The sequence below is a fragment of the Camelus ferus genome, chromosome 8 (genome assembly GCF_009834535.1).
Source record: "Camelus ferus isolate YT-003-E chromosome 8, BCGSAC_Cfer_1.0, whole genome shotgun sequence".
Taxonomy (NCBI): Eukaryota; Metazoa; Chordata; class Mammalia; order Artiodactyla; family Camelidae; genus Camelus; species Camelus ferus.
Window position 1 is genome coordinate 5925236 of NC_045703.1, and position 21764 is coordinate 5946999.

Sequence of the window (21764 nt, forward strand, 5' to 3'; positions counted from 1 at the left end):
GAAAAATTCTGAGAGACCTTGCAGGAGGAGGAATGTGAAGTCACTAAGCCTTAAGTCCCCAGGCGGGATTGGTGGCACAGATTTGTTGAATCTAAAATAGAAGAAAAAGCAGGAGAATTCAAATAAGTATTTGCTGGGCACTGGTGTAATAGGCACCTGAATCCTCGAGGAAAGCAAATGCTTTGGAGAAATACAAACATTTTGTGGAACAAAGGGAAAGTGCTCTCCCCGTATTTGCGTGCGTGTGTGTGTGTGTGTGAATGTGTATGCATATACATGTATTTTGGTAGAGAGGAACTTAATTGAAATAAACATTTGGATTTGGGTTGGAGAGGCTTTCTATGATAGGCTTCATCCTTTGAAAAAGCAATGAGGGGAAAGGCTTTAGAGAGAAAATTAGCCATAACCCAGAGTATTGAAATTGTACAATAGAAACTTTATTTATTTTTTTAAGCAGGATCCATGTTTTGTTTTGGAAATTTGTCAAAGATATTCTTCAGTAATTTTCTAAACCAGTTTGTGTTGTTACCGCTATATTTAGGGTTTTTTTTTTTTTTTTTGTATTGAAAATTAGGAGACATACAGAGACTGAAAGCTCAAAAACAATCAGTGAAGTGTGTCCTTTACTGAAAAAAAATTTCTAAGCGAAATATGGGAAGGAGAAGGCTCAAAATTGACAGGAGGGGTTAAAGAGTAGTAGGCAGCCAGTAGTAGAGTGAGGTAGAGGATAATTGACCAAGAGAGCAGAAATAAGGTAGCCAAGAACTGAGAAACTTTCTGAGCTAGTTCCTTGTATGAAATGAAGTCAGTGTTTACACCTTTGGACTTGTTTGATTTTCATGACAAAGGTTTACATTTTGTACTATTAAAAACAACAACAACAAAACCCTTCAGATGGAGTTGGGAGACCAGAAGGTGGAACTCTCACACCCTGGGATGATTGTAGAATCAGACAGGGGAAAGACTTCTCATCTTTTCTGGCAAGGGCTCAGCCGATGAGAGGTCACGCTCTTACTACAGCCCTCCCATCTTCCTTTTCCTTCCAATAAAAGTGCTCTTTTTTTTGTTGCTGTGCAGGGACTCACAAATGACTTGACATGGTTGCAGACCCAAACTGCAATACTTTGATGATCCCAAATAAACCCATTTTTGCTGGAGAACTATCTAGTAGTTTTTTGTTTCAAGTCAACAGTCCCTAGGAGTTTATTTTTATTTTTTATTTCTCTTGAGTGTCATATCATTTACATTAAAATTCAATGTTACTAAAATTATTAAATGATTTCTTGTGAGTTAACAAAAAAAGATATACGGAACATTTTAGGCACTGTCAAGGTAATTTGACATTTTTTTTAGTTGCACAGAATTCATTATCCCTTCCTGACTGTACCTTGTTTCCTAACTGGGCAAATCATTCTTCCTGACTGTATGCAGACTTTCTAAGATGGCAGTTCCACAAGCAGTCTCCTATCTTGGAAGATTAATCAGAAACTTTCCCAGGAATTTGAATCTCCAGTGATTGATGCAAGGCTGAGAATGAATGTTTGGAAATTACTCCCCCCCCCCCCCCCCCCCCCCCCCCCCCCGTCTCCTGGCTAGGCTTTGAGGCAGGGAGACTTTTCTGTGATTGTTACTTCCTTCGTGTTTCTTTGCTTTCTGAGCTTCCATTGTTTCTGCTTAGTTTCAAATCTGATCCTTTCAGTCTTCTGTCAATTCAGTATCTCTACCTTGCCACCCCTGTGCCCCAAATATTCTTCCAATAAATTCCCTTTTGCATAAATTAGCCATTGAAAGGGGAGCAAAACTTGTCACCCCGAAGTATGCTTCTTTGGCTTAAAAGTTATTTTATGCTGATTGTATTTAAAAAACAGCAGATAGGAGAGAAGCTCTGAAAACCAAGTAGAAGTCATTCTTTTGTAAGAGCAATTTACATTTGTAAGGGAAATCTCTGTTTGTAAGGGTGTCTCCCTCCCTGTACCAGGAGCAGGAGGATTTCTAACCCTGTAGCCACTCTTATCACTGGAGAAGGCCTGGACTTAAACCTGCATAACAACCATATCCTTGTTTACTGTGCTTTGCCTGAAAACCTGGATCCCTCCCTGCAAAATTTTCTTTAGTCTTTAATTAGAGATGGTATTTAGGGTGATGGCCTGGGCCATTTCAGGAAGTCACTCAGTTTTCCTGGGTATAAATGTTATTCAACTTCTGTTTGTTTTTCTCCTTTTAACATGTCTTTTATTACTGGGGTGGGAGGAGCCTCAGCAAAAAAATCTAGAAGGATATAGAAAAAATTATTTTTTCTCCCACACCATTTTATACTGCTTGTCAACAACCTTTTTTTGTGCAGCACAGACAAAATAGGCACCTCCATTTATTGTGTCCAATGAAAATTTGGTTTAGAGTCCAAAAGATTAAATTATAATCTATAGAAATTGTATACTGATTCATTTTTGGAACATCTAATGCTGCCGAGTCCAAAGTCATTCTGCTCGCCACGTGGCAGGCCAGTAAATCAGAAGATGAGGTGTTGGGGCGTGGAATAGCGACTTTATTCAGAAAGCTGGCATACTGAGAGGATGGCAGACTCATGTCTTGGAGAACTATCCTGCTCTAGTCAGAATACAGGCTCCTTTTATACAGAAAACAATGGAGGGGGTGTGGTTGATTGTTGCAAACTTCTTGCTGCAGGCATTCTTTGTTCTTGCAGCTGTCCACATGGGCCAGGTCATGGTGTCCCCATAAACTTCCAACAAAACAAAGATTATTCTCTGTCACACTAGTGTTACATATATTTTTGCCATGTGTTCATCACACTTTGCATTGTCTCCTAAAAGGAAAAATCCAGAGCACACAATCAATTCCAATTTATAAAATATGGGCAACAAAAAATAATGGTATTTAACTCAGTGGAAATATGAGATATCAGATGAATCACACTTTCTTCCTAACATTTATATATACTATTTGCAATTTAACAATGCTTAGGTATTATTTATATAACCAGAAATATAAGCTATTTTTTTGAAATAATTAGAAAAAAATCATCAAAAGCCATCATATTACTAGACAAATTAGATACGAGCTTCTTGGCATTTAACTATATATCTAGCAAGATTTATTCTACATTCCTTAAACAAGGAGTGGAATTTTACCTCTATTTTTCTTTAGTTTTTACCTCTATTTCTTCTCTTGCTTTGCTCAGAGCATACTTTAACAAACTACCTGGTAGTTAAGGACTAAACTTAATAGAAAGTAAATGCCAGTAAATTTGTTAGTGATAGGAAGTCAGAAATGTGTATAGCTAGAGATGTTAAAGTAAATTGAATGTTGCTAAGTTTTTAAGGATTTGCTACATTTAGGATGGAATCATGTGTATTCTAAGGGCAAATACAAATTAAAAATAAGAGGCTCAATTCTCCCTAGAAGGGAAGAAGAAAGTTCTGCCTTGCCTTGTCTTCAGGTATTTACTTTAGAATACTTGTAAATTCTTTCTGTGTCTCTTTGAAATGTATCTAAATCTTTTTAAAAGCTAAATAAACCTCTTGAAAGCTTTAAGAGCTGAAAATGTCTTTCTCAAGGACCTGGGAACCATCTCTTTGATATGTTATCCCCAAGGAGGCTAGAACCCCATGTCCCATTTTCTGTGGGTGGGTAGCAGCTGCCTCACTGGGTGCCTTGTTGGCCTTACCAGGTGACCTCCTATCACAAAGATACAAGTGACTTATTTTTCCTTCTGGAGAACGCTAATTAGCAAACCCAGATGGTCACCTCAACTATCAAGTGAATTTGGAAAGAACTATGTATGACAAATGGTGCTTCATGTCCTCTTATGTGAGGACTAGTTATTGTTTATCTTGAAAACATGTATGTTATGGTTGTATTTGCTTTGCTGTATAAAAAGGTAAGGTTTTTTTTTTTTCCTGTCTATTTCAGTTCTTTGCAGATAGCCTCTGATGCACATCACATTTTGATTGAATGCTTATTGAATAATACAATTGTTTTCTTTCCCTTCTCCCTTTGTGGAAAGGGAGGTTTTTGGGTTGGGAGAAGATTTTATTTTTAGTTATGTTTCTCTACAATTATATGAAATAGATAATGATATTTCTAGAGTTTTAGAACTTTGTCATTGTACGACATTGAGAAAAGAAAAAGAGGCATCTAAAAGATTTCAGAACAACAAATTTTTGTCAATTTCCTAAAATAATTTGGATTAAAAAAATGGTCCTTTAATAAACCCTTTTAAAAATTAAATAATTAAAAATTAAATGTATGTAAATGTAACATACATATTTTTGGTGTGTCCCAGTAATTATGTGTTCTCAGAAAAAAGGATCTTTGTTTATTCTGCAGTAAATAGCTCAAGTACCGACAAGCTTAGTCATTCCTTTTGAGTACCCTGGTTCTTTCACTTGTGTATTGGATAATTTATTACCTAAAAATTACAAGAAATATTTTAAATTGTCTAATATTCTGATATTTATTGCTTGCTTACTTACCTTGTTTGTATCCTTCTGGGATAAATTTATTAAAAAAAAAAAATCTTTGCAGTAAATGCTGTCACTTAACTCCAGGAACTGATATGATTTCTAAATTTGGAATGCAGAGGTCATCAGACTGTCCTCCTAACCTGTGGTCTGGGAGGTTTCAGTAGTAGCAGTCATACAAATTCCTTTGAGTCTGGTAGTTTTTGTGTTTTTAGATAGTCCCAGATGTGCTTTATATGACCCATCTGACAGATGGTTTATTTTCTTCTTAGTGATGTGGAGCTGAAAGGACAACACAAAAAAAATTAAAAAAAAAAATCAACAGTAGCTAATTTTCACAGTAAAGAAGAAAAATTAAAGTAAGTGGGATGTTAATCTACTGAAGTTTTGTATTTATTGTTATTCTGAAAGGACAGAACATTATTTTCTAAAAGAGAAATGAATAGTCAAAGCACTTTGAGTTAATACTGTTTCTTTGTGAAAATGTTGACTAAGATTGAATTAATTTGAAACTGTTGTAAAATTACGTGTAGTAGCCATGTTAAAAAAAATTGTGCAAATTCCTGTTTTTATAAAGGATCCAAATTAAATGAAACTGTTCTAAGATTATCACCTAATGTTTAATCCTGATAATAAATAATAGTGAATACTTACAAGTTGAAAGGAAATAAAAGTTAAGAAATTTAAACAACATAAGGTAACACATTTTAATGCAGTAGGGAGGTGAGATCTCTGGTTGTATTCATTTAGATTAATTTCAGAAGTTTTAGTGGCCTGTGTGCTCTGTCTATGGGGAGTGATGTTTGGATTCCTCAGGCAAAATTTCATGAAAACAAAGACATCTGTAAACAGCTGCCTGGTTTTGGACTGCAGCTGACCAATAGGAGGAAAGAGCTGTTGTTCCTAACCGGAACAGACATTGGTCTCTTTCTCATGCAAATGATTACTTCTAACAGCACTTTGAGTAATAATTCAGCCAAGAATTGATTCTGATTGTATGGGGTTGCTAGGAAACACCCTTCTCTGAATGTGGGTGAAAAGATATTTCTTTACAGTGCAGAGTTTGTAGAAGGATGGATATTAAATTTTAAGATGATATGTGAATGAAAGATTTTTGTAAAATTGGAGATAAAAGATTTTTAGTTCCTTAGAAAGATGTAGATATATAAAAAATTGTTGGCTTCTAATCTAAAATTTCTGCATTTCAGTATTGAAATTTCAATATGAAATTTGCTCTGCATGGCAGTGCTTTTCTGTGCATCCACAAACGTGAGAGCATATTAATTAGCATGTTGTTAGAGTGTAAGGGATTTTAATAGCCTAACTGGAAGGGCGCCTACATGTCCCTGGAAAATTATAAGCAGCAATTCATGAGCTATAACTGATAACCAGATGGATAAGTATGGAGTTAATGTTATTTCTTCTGGGACCAGAATGTCAAAGTGAATATCTAATTAGGCTACTGAACCACTTTTAGGAGCGCAAAGCAAAAAATAAATCAAGAAGCAGTTTTAAGAACAATAAAATGGAATAAAGCCATCTTAATATTAAAGTCAAGAGAAGTGAAGCTTTGGAATTACTGAATATAGTACAAATATAAAATTTGACTACTATACCTGTATAAATAGAATGTGTGAAATTTATTTAACTGTCATCAAGTATTTTAAGCTGATTTATAAATTGGTAAAGTAGGTACCATGGCTACAAATTAAAGAATGCAAAAATTATCTTCGTAGCAGCTACAATAATTGGCTAAGCAGTAATAGCTGTTTTTGCTTGAGAAAATATACTCTTGATGTTTCTTTGAATCCTATAAAGGAGAAGCATTTATTTGGAATTTATATTAATAAATATATATTACTTTCTCTGAAGATAGATATTATTGAAACCTCTGTATGTTCAAAGATAATAAAATTTACTGGAGTTGGTAGTGATCTCCAAGAATGTCCAAGATGAGAAAGAGAATAATAGTTTTTTTTTGAGACATCCAAAAGAGATGGTCAGAACATTTGGTCGAAAGTTAGTATAGGATTGTGGCTAAAGGCTTGGGCTGTAGGGTCATTCAAACTGGGTTTAAATCTAAGATCTACCAATTAATGTTGTTAAGCCTTTGGGGAAATACCTCTTAAATAATCAGTTTCCTTATCTGCAAATTGGATAAACAGTATCTTGGCTATGGAGAGTCCATAAAAGTTAAGAGGAAAATGAATGTAAACCACTTAGGAAATTGTTTACCACACAGTGAGCACGCAGTAACTGCTGATTATTATACATAAGCATCAGCTAAATATGAAAACATTTGGGAAACTGGAGACATTGCATGTCTGTCACGGCATGCTTTCTTCAGAGCATCATTATTTTTTCCTTAATCTTCATCTTTTACATCTATGCTGTAGTACTTTTTAGGTCTGTTACTTTTCAAATCATCATTTCCTTGTTCACATTTTTACATTTTAAGTTGCCCTTACTATGGAAAACAAAAGACTAGCTGCAGAAACTGAGCATTGCTGCCTTTACATCCATACTTGAGGCAAGCCAGAGTCTTTGGCAACATCAGCCTCTTCCTTATGGGTTGATGGGGTCACAACCTAACCTCTCCCCCTCCTCCTTGCCTCAGCACAGCCCGCTCAATAATACTTTCCTTTAAATCAATAGTACTTTCCTCTTAAATGTCATCAGTGTTGTCCATTTCTGCTTTTGAGAAAACAGCATCCACATTAGAAATCAACTGTTTAAGATATGAATTTCAGTCCTTGGAAACTCATCTTGTAGAGGTTTAGACTAAACATTGGTCAGTTACTAACACCGTAAGCTTTAGAAAACAAACATGGTTAGCTAAACTAAACACCTTGAATTTGTTTAAACTTTCCAGAATTGGTTCAGATTTCTGGTGTTTCTGTGGATACTGTAAGATAGTGTGTAAGAATTAAATGTTGAAATGGGTTTTTTACATGAAAATGCTTATTCAGATCCAGTGGTGACATAGAATAGCTTCTTGGTATTTTTACAGTAATCATGGAGTCACATTAATAATCCACATTTACTACCATTCTTTTGAATGGCATTCCTGGGAACCTAAAAAGAGAGAAAAAGATATAAAAGAGGAAGAGATCCACCACTCTTCAGAGCTTGGTGAATGCTCAGGTTCTCCAAGAAGATGCTGAATGGGATGAGACATGCCAGAGATTTATTTGGGGTATATCTTTGCGAAGGAGAATGGAGAAGGAGCAGGAGAAAGCAAGGGATGCCTTCAGACCGTGGTACGAGACTGAGCCCTGTGAAAAGAAAGAGCAGGAACAGCTTCAGACAGCAGTGCCATTCTCAGAAAGAGTCAGCCAGGCTGAAGAGAAGTTCCAGCAAAAAAGTACTGGTAGGGGAGGACCATGTTGGGCAGGAACAGTCTGATTCTAAAAGCTTCTTCATGCTAGGTCATTGGTTGGGAGCAACTCAGACAAAGTGTGGCCTGGCAAAACATGTGACAGCTGGAGGCTGTCAACCAGCTATGCTGTCTGCAGCAGGTCGCTTGAAGTGTGATCTGATCGTTTGGTAAGCCACCATAGTAATGTATATACACACACACACGTACATGTACATCCCAAAAGTCCACAAGCGTATTTGGTTCATGCCAAGTGGCAAGTGGTTTTGGACAGGACCAGGTATCAAGGACCTTTTGACATGAACCAAATGCCTAATGGACATTTTGGATAGAAGCACATGGTCTTGGAAATATCGAGGACCTTTTGATGTGGACCAGATGCCCTATGGAGCAATGTCTTGTGGACATTTTGTACTGGACCAAATGTCTGCTAACCATATTGCATATCTAAAAGTTGCTAAGAGAGTACATTTTAAAAGTTCTTATCACATGAAAAAGAGAACAGTAACTGTGTGAAGTGATGAATGCTAACTAAACTTGTGGTCATCATTTCACAATATGTACATCTATCAAATCATTTTGTTGTACACCTTAAACCTGTCAGTGTAATCCATGTCAATGCAGTCTCAATAAAACTGAAAATAATAAACATTAAATTAAAAAATAAAAATATATAAAATATATACCTTTGAGCTTGCAACCCCCCTTGGTATCTTTTTTTTAATTGAAGTATAGTCGATTTACAATTTTGTGTTAAGTTCTGGTGTACAGCATAGTGACTGTTTTATATATATATAGTCCTTTTCATATTTTTTTTCATTATAGGCCATTTAAAGGTATTGAATATAGTTCCCTGTGCTATACAGTAGGACCTTGTTTATTTTATATACAGTAATTAGTATTACTTATATGTGGAATCTAAAAACATTGGACACAAGTGAACTTATTTATAAAACAGAGACAGACTCACAAATACAGAAAACAAACTTATGGTCACCAGTGGGGAAAGAGGGTAGGAAGGGATAGATTGAGAGTTCAGGATTTGCAGATATTAACCCCTTGATATCTCAAATGATCATTTTGTTTTCTCTTGGTAAACCTAGTTAAAAGCTTCTAAATATAGAAATCAATTTGATAACAACAATTACATTTGGTATATGAGAAAAAAATCTATTAGCTGTTGTAACACTAGACACTCTAAAATATATTCCTTAATTTGAAAGTCAGACAAGCAGAAAGCCCTATGTGTGACCCTTACATTTCCTGCCTTATTTATTGATTGATACATGGATGGATGGATAGATAGTAGATTAATTTATTTATTGATTGATTCAAGCTTTTAAGGATATAGTAATTAGGAGGTAAACAAAAACTGCCTTCAGAGAACCTGCAGTCTAGAAGAGAATAAAGACCAGCCAGTTGGTCATGACAGTACAGGCTGAATGCTACAGTACTATGGGAGTACAGGAGAATCCATAAATACATGAAAGAGGCAAGGATCTTAAAGTATGGCACCTGGGAGGAGGTCCAGGAGGCAGTGACATCTGAAGTGAATATTAAAGTAAGGTTCAGTCAGGCAGAGGCAGTCAGGGTCAGGCTCATTTTAGGCAGAGGAAACTCCCAGAGTGAGTAGTTCAAAATGAAAATGAATAAGCACACTGCTGCTTGTTTATTGGGAGATTTGTTTTAAAGGCTGCTTATATTCTGCTTACGCAGATAGCATGCATATAACCGAATGATTACCACAAGAAAAGCACCATACAGCAACAAGAACAGGAATTTTTTTACTCAAATATTCTAAAATTCATAGGATGACTGTGATAAAATGTCAGAAATACCACAGTGGGACTGGAGTCCTCTGCAGAACTCCACGGTAATGTAACAGAACCAGAGTTGAAGTGAAACCCTGGATTTGCCTCTCAGCTCTACTGCTTACTGAGTATCAGGTCACTTACATCCCCGAGCTTCGGGTCCCTCTGTATCTCAGTTTACTAAGAAAACTGAAAATTTATGTAAAATGCATTGTGAGTTCTCAGCCTTTTACACATACGCATTTTCTTTTTGTAATCATTGTGACAAGTATTCCTTGCTGCATATTTTCCAGAACATACAAACTATGGGATGCTCAAAGTAAGGTTGTCATATTTAGCAAATTAATACAGGATGTTGTGCAATATTTGGAAACATACTTATGCTAAAATATCAATCATTGTTTATTTGAAATTCCAATTTAACTAGAAATTTGTGTTTTATCTGGAAATCTTGGTTAGAATGGAAATAATAGTGGGGAGGGGAAATAATAAAGCAATGGTAAAGATGTGTATTATATATGTAATACATTTATTTATTTATACATGTTATGTATAAAATACCAATATATAGATAAAATCGCTATGTATTCCAAATGAAGGAGTGATAGAGTGTGGTTATAGAAATTGTTTGAATTTCCCCATCGTCTTGCCAGAATCCCAGTGAATTCATTAATTATCTGAACTAATTTTTCAAAATACCTAATTTCATAACTAAAATATTACATCAGAGTGTTTTGAAAAGTAATTACTTGGATGCATTTTGTGAAGCTTAACAATTTCAAGAAATAACTTGCATAGAATTGCATCTTCAGAGACTTAGGCTTAATTAACAAAACAAGAAAATATCGGTAAGAAAATGCATAAAATCCTTTCCATAAATCAGCAAGTATTTGAAATGGAAGCAGACAATATGGAATTAACGATTTTGATGATGAGTATTTCTGAGGGTCATGTGTCATACATGTGACAAATGGTGTTGTACTCACTTCATTAAATGATGTTTTGGATTCTGAAAGGGAGGAAATTAACACATCTTGTTTCAAGCTCCAATTTAAAAAATTCACCCTTTGTCATCAGAACTATAATATTAACCTTATGAATATAATTTTACTGCTTTTGCTTTGAGAACTGGTTAAGCAATTTTATTTCTCCCTCTTTACTTTCTCCTAACATGGCCATTCCTTGAGAGGAAGAAATTTTTTTTCATTAAGTGTTTATTTTGCTGTTGATTAAGAACGCAATGAGACTCTGCTTTCAGTAGAGTGTATACATCCTCACTTACCGTGATTTTTAAAAATTTATCAACTTCCATGTCAGCCAGCGGTCCTGATTAATCAACTCCAACCTCTATGCTATTATCTTTTGTTTCATCTCTTTTACTTCTTTTGTTCTTTGGTATTTAATTCCAGTTTTTTTTTTTTTGGTTGGTTTAATTTGGTAATTTTTCCTTCTGAGTTTATATGGCTATGAATAAAGGGAGTGGCAGGAGCAGATCTTGGTTCTTCTTCTGACAGCCGATTTTCAGAGATGCTGCCCTCTCTCAGGTCGTTTATTTAGCTGTCACAATTGTACACGCAAACGGACTGCTGGGATATGTGTTTAATTTGTTGTATTTTGCTGCACAGTGATCAATTGCCTGTCCAACTTGACTCTGCACTTACTATTTTCATGGAAATCTCTTTCTTGGCTATTCTTAGCTATGCTCTACTCCATCCTGCCTCCACCCATCCAGACTCTGTGCATCTTAGGGGTTTCATAAATTAAACTCCAGCATACACATTAGCTGCCGAAAACATTAATATACTAAGAGTTACCCATCAAAACCATTCCAGGAAACCTGTATTAGGAACTGCTGATTGCAGGGAACTTAATGCAAGTGTCCTACTTTCTGGAGTCATTTGTTTTGATGAGAGCCTGAGTGTAAATTCTGTGCAAAACATAGACAGCTATTATGCAGTTAATTATGCACAAAGTAAATATGTACAACTGCAAACAGCAAAATGCCACCTAATAATGGATAGCTCCAGATTTATGGTATGCATGCCCAATCTGTAAGGGGTTTCTACTCATGAATCTAAAATGAATGGAACATTACCTAAATGATCCAGAATGAAGGATTTAATACATTGCTCTACCCTATCGCTGCTTATTTCTTGTCAGCAGATTTTTCATTTTGCCTTAATTTATTGTACATAAGCACTATGCAAATGTTTGGGTCATATTTAAAAACATATGGCTTGTGCTTATGATTACTGGTTAGACATTTTATTACACATTACTTGTTAAGCAAATCACTTTCTTAATTATACAGGTCAACATGTAATCACCATGCCCACGTGTACTTGTTATACAAAGCTCCTCTCAGTAAACATGATATGCATAATTTACAGAATACATTTATGTATTGTCCCCAATATGTGTGTCAGTGTTGCCTCCTGATTATTTTCATCCATGCAAATGAAATGTCTTGTAATGAGCGTTTCCCATTTTGTATCTTCTTCTAGTATGGAGATTGTTCTGAAATTTGATAACAAATAAAATGTATCATTTGATAGTTTCATCTCTCCCCCAAATGAAAATGATAATTGAAAAGTCACTAAATGAATTTAAATAATACGAAAATAATTTGTTTTGATATTCCTCTTTGTTCCAAGAAGTTAATATGGCTTACAAATGCCAACATTGAAACATTTAAAGAATATCTAAAGGAAAATCTCAGTGTTAAGAGAAAATAAAGGTTGGGGGGACTGAAATGTAGTAGGATTAAGATTAATTTACAAAACACATGCTGAGAGACTTTTGAGAGTTGGACAAATTGGCTTCAACCATCCTATTAGTTAAAACCGATACACAAAAGAAATGGTTAGTGACATGTCAAACCAATCCACTGCTTCAGAGATACACACTTATTCTTTGTTCTGAAACTACAGAAATGTATCCTGTGCATCCTTTTGGAGAAAACACTCTTTTAAAAGATCCCAAATGTGTCAATGTAGATTCATCAATTGTAACAAATGCACCAAGCTGATGGGCATGTTGCTAGTGGGGGGAGGTTGTGGGTATGGTTGAGGGGACCTAGGGTAAAGGGGAACTCTCTACTTTCTACTCAATTTTTCTGTAAACCAAAAACTGCTCTAAAACGTTTATTAAAGTCCCAGACAACATTCTCGTAATTAATTCTCGTGACAAGTTGTAGGCTGATCCTTTTTCAAACCTTCAGTGTAAAAGGATAGCTTAATTCTAAGCACAGTTGAGTAAAAGCTGCCTCCTGGGGGTGATGGGGAAGTAATGGGTAGGAAGGGCAAAAAATGTAATTTTATTTTGCAGCATTAGAGAATGCCTCTTTTAAGTTATTTCTGTAAATTGAGATATATTCCAGACTCTTGTGGAGTATTATATGGGTCCTAATTCATTAGGCCACCCACATATAAGAAATGGTTTTGTAATAGAAAAAATGGCTTGATAATCTCTATCCTTGAGGAAAGGTTAGGAAGGCACCTATAGACAAGATAAAAAATAAATAAAGTAGTTGGGAATGGTTGGAGAGGGGTCCTTTTGATAATAGAAAGCAGATGGCTTCACTTGGCTAGCATACATCCTTTTGCACCAGGGTATTTGTGGAATTTCAGTACGCCAAGGGCTGAGTGCCTTGTTTACTTTGAGAAAAATGATTTGGTACTTAGATATTTTAGCTATGTCTTAGAATAAATTCTATAAGTTGTAGCTACATGTCATCTTTTTTTTTTCTTTTTAAAAAGTTTATATGATCATTTGATAAGGAGGAAAAGGGGGTAATAGCAGATCCAAGTTCTTGCTTCAGTTACTATTGTTGTTTATGTTATTTGATGTTATGGGACAGGAATAGATGAATCCCAGTGCATGGGGAGGGTGTCAAAATATGAAATCAGTTACCTTATTTGTACAGTTCCAGATTCTATGCAAAGCATATGGCTTTTCTTTCTTGCTTGGATACAATCACTCACTTGCAATTTCCCACTGCTATGTGATTTTCAGCTTTCTCTGCATGTGATTTCCTCTAATGGAGTGTAGGGGGATATGACATAGTTATGCACTCAAGACAGTCTTCTGGCTTGATTGTACTGCGGATCTGTTTATTCTAAAAATCAATAGCTATTTTCAAAAAATGAATGAGATCAGAGTGAAAAACATCAGAAATGTGTCAGAGCCTTAATGCAAAGGTGACTAAACAGACTACTTAATATATTCAATTAATTAAAACTCATTATTGGTTAGAATTATGGAATTGAGATATAGAAGAGAACAAAGGACAAGGGAATTAGTAGTGACTAAAATTAAAATTACAAACATTTTAATAGCTATAAAATATCAGTAAGTGTGTAAATCAAGATTATCTCTTCAGATTACTTATATTGCCGACAGTGATGAACAATTTCATCACTTTAAATTTTCTGTGCTGATTATTTGTGTTTTGGAAAGTGCTACTAAATTTTACCATGAGTATTACTTAGCAGTTAATACTGTACTATTTAGCTAAAATGCATTTTACCTGTGCTTTTTCCCCACATGCTTCATCATGTTGGTGATTGGAAGGACAGATATTCATATTTTTTAGTAATTGTCTTAATAGTGTGAAGGTTATTTGCAGTGTAACTTACAGATATGTGCACACACACAAATGAATTTTTTTGTTTTTGTGATCATCTTATCCTTTGGACTAATTTTTCTGAAACCTAGAGGATTTATAAAATGCTGCTGTCAGTGTCTTCATTGTAGTTGCCTTAAATGTTAATAGAAACCTTAGCCTACGCCTTCGTAAAGGCACACTGAACGTGACAGTGCTCATCTAAGATCTCTTCTGTGTCTTTATGTAGGAGGTGTTTTACTCTAACCAAGGGGTTGCAAAGAAAACTTGTTTTGTTTTTCTGACAGGAAATAACCACTTACCGTTCAATATGGTTATTCTCATATTCCCAAATGTATCTTAAGTGCCTTGCGTCTGATTTTTATTTCAAAGAGAAATGACTGAAGTGTTGTAGAAATATGTAGGTAACTTAAAAATTACAGTGATCTATAGGAATATTATTTATAACATCCTCCTCCTGGCCTAGCAATTCTAATGGCAACTAAAAAAGGAGCCAAATGTTTATATTTCAGAATCTTTCCTCTCTTTACCACAAATCAATGAGAAGCAGCTTTCAGGAAAAAAACTGAAACTGAAGGAACAGAAGAAAACAAATAGTAAACTAGAGTATTAGTGACAGAATCAACTTCCCAAAACCCTAGGAAAAGGAAGAAAGAAGTAAATGGGTGATAAGGGAGGCAAGAAGAATATGAGGGACAAAATTAGAAAGGAAATCTAGATGTTGAATGAAGAGATTTAAATAAGAAAAATTATTTATTTAATTGGAACAAATCTATGATACTTATCCATGTATGTGCCACTTCTCTGCAATATTATGTAGTGCTATATAAATCCATTTCCAGTTCTCTACATTTCTTTCTCTAGATATGTATTTCCATCTGATATCATTTTTCTTCTGCCTGAAGGAGTTCCTGTATCATTTCTTGTAGTGTGTGTCTGCTGGTGATGAAACCTTTCAGCTCTGAAAGGTTTGAAAATTTCAGTATGTATGCAAATGTGATTTAGCTTTCGGTTTTATGACATTTTACACTAGGTATAGAATTCTAGGTTGGCAGTTTTTCTTTCCATACTTTATAAAGATTGTATTCCACTCTCTTATTGCTTTCCTGATGAGAAATCCATTATCATTATTACTTCTCTTCTTGTGGATGCAGTGTGTCTTTTTCTGTTTGTTTTTCAGATTTTTCTCTTTATCATTGATTTTGATGTGCCTAAGTATAATTTTTTTTCATGATACTTGTGTTTGGGGAACCTCGAATGTTTTGGATCTGTGAGCTTAGAGTTTTCATCACATTTGAAACTTTCAGGTATTATTTCTTCAGTTATATTTTCTGTGTCTCTCTTCTATCACATTAAATGGGAAATTCAATTAAACGTGTATTGGCCAACTGAAGTTGTGTCATAGCTCGCTGATGTTTTCTTAAAATTTAAAAAATTTTTTTTCCTATGTTTAATTTTTTTTCTGTTTCTTTTTTCATTGAAGTACAGTCAGTTTACAGTGTGTCAATTTTTGGTATACAGCATAATGTGTCAGTCATACATTTACATACACATACTCATTTTCATCTTCTTTTTCATGATAGGTTACTATGAGATATTGAACATAGTTCCCTGTGCTATATAGAAGAAACTTGTTGTTTATCTATTTTACATATAATAGTTAGTATCTGCAAATCTTGAACTCCCAATTTATCCCTTCCCACCCCCTTTCCCCCTGATAACCATTAAGTGTTTTCTGTGTCTGTCAGTCTGTTTCTGTTTTGTAAGTAAATTCATTTGTGTCTTTTATATAAGTGATACCATATGGTATTTTTCTTTCTCTTTCTGGCTTACTTCACTTAGAATGATCTCCAGGTCCATCCATCTATGTTTTATTTTATATAGTTTCTATTGCTATAGATTCAAGTTTACTTACCTTTATTTTTTCAATATCTAATGTGCCATTAATCCCACTAAGTACATTTTCTTCTCAGACAATGTAATTTTTATCTCTAGAAATTTCATTTGATCTTTTCTGTAATTTAAGTGTCTCTCTGTAACATTTAGAATGTATGGATTATAGCTATGATTACTATTTTAGTGTCCTTGTCTGCTAATTCCAACATCTGTGTAAGTTCTTGGTCACTTTTGGTCAGTTATTTTTCTCCTTATTATGGGTCATATTTTCATGCTTCTTTGTATGCTTGGTAATTTTTATTGAATACCAGGCAATATGATTTTATCTTCTTGGGTGCTTTGTTTTGGGACACAGTTGTGTAACTTAAAAATAGTTTAATTTTTTCCATTTTTCTTTTTTCATTTTTAAGATTTTTTTTATGCAAGATCCTTCTGAGAGCTATACCCTATGCCGCATGAATTATGAAGTTGTCCAGTCTTACTGGATTGAACAGCTCCTGTTCCATGTCCTATATGAATGTTCCCAGTAGTCCTTTTGAATAATTCTTTTCCTGGTCTTGGGTATTTTCCTTAATAATTGTGCTGGTCAGAAATCTACTGACAATTTAAAAAAAAATCTCTGCAGATATCTGGGCTTCTCTATGTAGCTTCCTTCTCCCAGCCTTGCCCTGCCTTGGTCTCCATGGATACTCAGCTCCGTCGTCTCCATCAGGGTGTGTGACTGGATTCCGGCTCCTTGCACTGTGTCTTGTGCATTTTCTCAAGGCAATAAGCTGTGAAAATAATTGAGTTTCTTTTGTTTTCTTCTCTTTTCTCTCAAGGATCACTGCCCTTAATTGTGTTGTGTTCAGTGCTTTGAAAAGGTTGTTTCATAATTTTTTCTGCTGGATTTTTTTTTTTTTTTTTTTTACTGTTTATGTGTCTCCTGGTGAGAAAAAGAAGTTAAATCCAATCCCTGTTACTCAGTCATTGTCAGAGCAGAAATCAGTATAAATAGTTCTATTTTATGTAATAGGTTCTCACAGTGGGTTTACTGGCTTTATAAATAGATAAGTGTATTTTTATTTTTAAAGGTATTTTCATATTTATTTTAAAGTGTAACAAGTTACACTTCTGCCAGCAATATATAAAAATACATTTTCCTGCATAACCTCAAAAATTGGTTCTTTTTAAATGGTCTCCATCTGGTAAGAAGTTATTGATCATTATTAATTTAATAATTTGCATTTCCTATTATTGAATTTAAGCATGAGTATGATTTCATATGCCTGTTGGTCATCTGAATGTGCTCATCTGTGAATTGCTGAGTTGTGTGTCTTGCTCATTTTCCTCTTCTGTGGGTGGCCATTTTCTTACTGGTTTGTAAAAAGCACATCGTGCCTTCTAAAAAATTGTGTAACTTGCATTGTAAACATTTTTCTCTAACATTATTTACTGATATTTGTCTATTGGTTTTGTCTTAAAACTGATTTTTAATTAAAAAATCATTTTAATTAGTTGATTGAAAATAGCATATTGTTTCTTTTAAATAACATCAAGGTTTTATAGTATCTTGGTTAAGAAAGAAATCCTTTTCCCTAATTGCACAGGTAGTGTTCTAGTATTCCTTACAATGTCTAGGGTTATCTAGGCAGTAAACAGGGAAACTGAAACAAGAATGTCTGTTTCTGTGTCCTTTATATTTTGCGAGAGATATATTACTTGAATAATCTAGACTTTCAATTTCTGGGGAAGGAAGGAATGGAGAGAAGAGAGGGATGGACAGAAAATAGAGAACTTTAAACCATGACTTTTAAAAAATTTAAAACATTTGTGTCTGTTACATCTAGATTACAACTTATGTCGTTAACTGCCATCAGCAGACCCATCAAACGAGAGTCAACACGTTTCATAAAGTTTTATTTTATCAGTCAAAATTTCTAAAGCAGCTAGTAATAATTTAACTTGAGAGTTGAATTCAAGTAGTTGAATCTACTTGAGAAATTTGAGTGTCTATTTCAGTACATACAATAGTGATGAATGAAAATACAAGAGCATATAGTATTAACGTCATAAACTCTTTTAGTAGCATTCTCTTGAAGCCCTCGTGGATGATACAAGATGGTGCCAGGCTGACGTGAAACAGGTTCTGAGATCATGATGTCTCCCTGCAGGTTAGCTCACCTTCAGCTGAGTGCTAGTACGCCTTTCAGGAGTGAACCTTACAATCATAGCTTTCTGGCGTCTCTGATTGAGCAGTCATACATCAGTACATAAGAAGACCTTGTCTTTTAGTTTTAATTCCAAAAGACTTTGAAACTTTAAATTGTTCATTTTTTCTATTGTACTTTTGAAGCTGTCCACATTTCACTCAGGGGTATTCTCTCCTTTCCATCATAAATAATCTATTGAAGAAAGTAGGCATCCAATGAACCACTCACCTGACACCACAGCTCCCTCTTCAGAATGATACTGTAGCTTTGAGATATACTGAGGCTTGACTCTCATGACATTTCACTATCGAATAGTCAGGTGGATTGGACTGAGGACATCAGTTTCCTTGCCAGTCTCTCAAAGCAGTGTTTCAGAAATGTCCAATAATACAGCAAGTATTATAAGACCTGAACTCATTTTCATAACTATGAATGTTGTTATTCAGTCTGCTCTACTGTCTTAACCTACAGCCCTATATAGTAGTGACATTTACGTGGCATCTCTTTGTAAATTATCACATTATGCCATATTAAGAAAGGGGAAAGAAAGTGCAGTTAGAAGCTATAAGACGCAAGTAGTGTTTTGAGGTTTCACCAAGTAAAATATTTTTTCCAAGATAAACATTATAATGTTCAGTATTTTCTTTTAAAAAAAAACAATTTTTACAAATATGGTTATTATTCCTTAGACCCCATGCATTGTCTCAGCTTATTATTAGAACTTTACTGATAGTCATAAGAATTTTGTAGGTTGACTCTTATTTCTTCAAGTATACTATCAGTTTTTCAAGCCTTCCTTGTGATTTTTATGTCTTTGTATCCCTGATGACTTGGGTACAGCTGCATATGTAGCGGATAGTCAAAAACACTGATTTTTCTTCAACAATTTAGAAGTATATATTGAATAGCCTACAGGTGACATAAATATTTGTGAAATTAATTAGTATCTATCCTCAAAGAACGTATATTCATAAGGAGAGTAAGACAGAAGCATACAGCACACCCACACTTACATAGATGCACATGAAAACCAAGCAGAAATAGGAAGAAACCATCTGTAAAGAGCTAACAAACAAATTGTTGTGAGAGTTTAGAAAAGGGCTTGGAAACTTGATTGAATAGAATTAAGAAAAACTCCATGAGGAACTATAACTTCACTTGGCTTATGAAGAAGTTTTATAAATGGATGGAGAAGGAGGCCCTTCCATACTGAGAAAACACACATCTGAAAGTTTGAAGGCATAGGTTGTTTTCTTGGGGAAAAAAAAAAGTACTCAGTTTGATCAAAACACAGGGAGTATTCACAGGAATAGAGTAAGGTATAATATCCTTACTGAAGACTGGTTACAAAGATATGACTGTTGGTAAACAAAAGAATTTATGCTTAAAAGTTGTTTTTAAGCAGGTAGATAGAGTGACAAAGCACAACCATAAAAGGGCCAGAAGACATTTTCAGCAAAATTGGAAGATCGAGAAAATCCCCAGATCTCATATTGTTAATATTTCCAGAGGCAGCAGATCTGGACAAAGAGGCCATACTATTAGAAGATCTCAGACATCTTCAGGAGCTAGTCATTATCTTAAGGAAGAACCTTGAGGGCAACTCTCACACTGAGCCTGCTCTGACCAAGGGATGAATGCCTGGTAAGCAAATAGATGATACCCAGAGATCAGAGTGACCCAGAAATGGAAACTGAGAGAGAAAAATCAGAAGTGTCTTTTCTAATCATTAAGTAAATCGCTATGAAGTCCAGGCTGTGTTCCATGCCAGCCAATAGCTTGTGAAGAAACTTGAAACTCACAGATAATGTCAAAACCACTATCGAGCCAGGTTTAGGAAAAGTAGTCATGGTTACATTCTCTGGTTGTAGTCAACAGAAGAGGGAGTTCACGATCAGGGAAGTCTGAAAATCAACCCTGGCCCACTGATCCCATCCACAGAAAATGCTTATGAAGAGTTGTTTAGAAAAATGCACCAATCCAAATGGGACCAACAAAATGAAAATATACAAGATTCATACAAAAATATTGTGGAACATGTGAGAAAAATAGCAGTACAAGTTTGGTTTGTTTGTTTTTACAGATTAGCAAAACTCATTAAAAAGATGTTGTCACAAAGTAGAGACATTCCAAAATGAATTTTTATAAATTGAAAGAAGCACTTCTCTGAAGGAAAATCAGAAAACACACATACAAAAATTCTCCAATAGTATGGCCAAACCGTATGATGGTAGACAGAAACATGCGGAACTCAGGAAATAAAAAGAAGAAAAAGACAAAATCATTTGAGAAACGAAGACTAATTTACGAGGAGCGTAAAGGAAAATAGATCTCATATAAACCCAGTAACAGAAATAAATGACAGAATTGAAAAAAAATAAAGGTGTTACTTAAAGAAGTTGAGGGGGAAAAAACATACAAGACAGTCAAGGGGGATTCAATATGTGCACACTTTTCCGATGCCAAAAACAGAATAATAAAATGCAACAAAAAAGAGTTTACATGGAAATGAAAATGTAATAGTGTATTATATTAAATGCCATTGCGTTTAGATTGCCCATTTTAATTTAATCTTTGACCATTAACATCAATTCAGTTGATCAATGTCCAGCTAGGTTTTATGTCTATCCTCTTCACATTCATTTCTCAAAATTGTGCTAATCTTGGATACATGAATGCCTAGTCAAATAGTACACTTCTCAGTAATTTCCAGTATCCCTGACAATTGTCTGCTGAATAAGATGTGATCACTTGCTTGTTTAATTTTCAGAGAACGTTGAGTCTTATGACAGTCCCTATAGTTTGAATTTGCTTTATATTTTATTTTAATTTAACTTAATTTTTGGTTTTCATGTGTTTTATTAACATACGGATTTTATATGATTTTTCTGAAGGGGACATGATAATCGGCAGCATATACTTTTTTCAATATTCAATTCTGGGAATGTGCTGTTGAGCGTTATAAGTGGTCAATTAATGTTTGCTGATTTAATGAATAATGTACAAGTATTGATGACTAGGTTAAATCATTTTTTTTATGGATTCAGTCCAGCTTAAGACTTTTGTCATGTACCCATGAACTCTGTACACTGTCCTTCTCACTTGCAAGCTTCCGTAACTTGAACCACAGTAAACAAACAAAATATGTGTGTGGTTTTGATAAAACATATGTGATTTAGAATGTTCACTCCAATCTGATTTGAGATTTGACCTTTCTAGCATCTCCATATCAAATGTTGTAGGAATTCAGGCTGTAAACGCTTATGTGCTTCAGAGATTTCTCTCTACTGCATACCAGTGTCATTAATTTTTTTTTCTTTCCAAAGTTTGCTCATTAACAGATCCTAATTAAAATCTTGCACTTTCTGGCTTTGTCTGTCTTTG